This window comes from Octopus bimaculoides, chromosome 24, assembly GCF_001194135.2.
Source record: "Octopus bimaculoides isolate UCB-OBI-ISO-001 chromosome 24, ASM119413v2, whole genome shotgun sequence".
In the NCBI taxonomy this organism is placed as follows: domain Eukaryota; kingdom Metazoa; phylum Mollusca; class Cephalopoda; order Octopoda; family Octopodidae; genus Octopus; species Octopus bimaculoides.
The window spans coordinates 27,314,288-27,315,403 of NC_069004.1; the positions used below are offsets into that span (position 1 = coordinate 27,314,288).

The window sequence follows — 1,116 nt, forward strand, 5'->3', positions numbered from 1 at the left end:
TACTCCCTTCTAAATTCATGACTAAGTCAAAATCAGAAACTATTGAAAGCTGATGAACTGGGAGGATTGCTTGAGTGGGGGTGGGGGGGGAGAATGCTTTGTCGTTTTGGCGCCGGCTGTTTACATTCTGAGTTCAAATCCAGCCGAAATTAATGTCCCAGTACTGGAGGCACTATAATCGACAAACTCTTATCCCCTTAAAATGTTTGACATTGTGCCAAAATTATGAAGCAAGTGTTACTGATTGGCGAAATCGTTGACCCTTTAGCATTCAGATTATTCTATCAAATGTAATCCTTATTTATTCACATTGTTTTGAATTTATCATGCATTATCTCGTAGCTTTGAGATTTCGACAATGTGATTCTTTATTTTCAAAATGACATTGTAGGATAGGTGTCATAGGCCTGATCTGGCCAGTCTGGACATAAAACAGATAGAATATTTGGGTTTGACGTGGCCGGGTCGAATATTAAAGGGTTAAAACCGTGAGTAAAAAAGCTTTGCAGTATTTCTTCCGCTGCTTTACATTCTGCAGACTTTGGAACACTCTTCCATTTCATTGTTTTCTCCTCCTTCTTATGACACGAGTCTAAAGTAAATTCACTCCTTTCCTCTTAATTACTCTTGCTTCATAATCCCTTTCATTAAGCGTGTTCTCGCATGGTTTGTGACTTTCTAATAAAAAGAAGTTCTTATTTCTTTAATGCCCACAAGGAGCTACACACAGAAGGGACAAACAAGGACAAACAAACGGATTAAGTCGATTATATCGACCCCAGTGCGTAACTGGTACTTAATTAATCGACTCCGAAAGAATGAAAGGCAAAGTCGACCTCGGTGGAATTTGAACTCAGAACGTAACGGCAGACAAAATACCGCTAAGCATTTCGCCCGGCGTGCTTACGTTTCTGCCAGCCCGCCTTTCTAATAAAAAGAAGTTCTGTCGACGTCAACTTTTCCTATCATCATTTCATGGTCGATAAAATAAAATATCAATCAAGTGTTGGGATCAATGCTATCGACTAAACACCACTTTCCTCAAACTTACTGATCTTATATCTAAATCAGAAACCATTAATAAAAAGAAGGGCAAAAGATTTTACGAATATTTTG

At 38.5% G+C, this 1,116-nt stretch overlaps 1 protein-coding gene across 1 annotated transcript in view; it reads right to left on the reverse strand.

Moving 5' to 3' along the window:
- Positions 1–1,116, reverse strand: part of LOC106878878 (protein PIF) — a 69,648-nt gene that overhangs the window by 12,568 nt on the left and 55,964 nt on the right. The gene's annotated exons all lie outside the window — the stretch shown is intronic.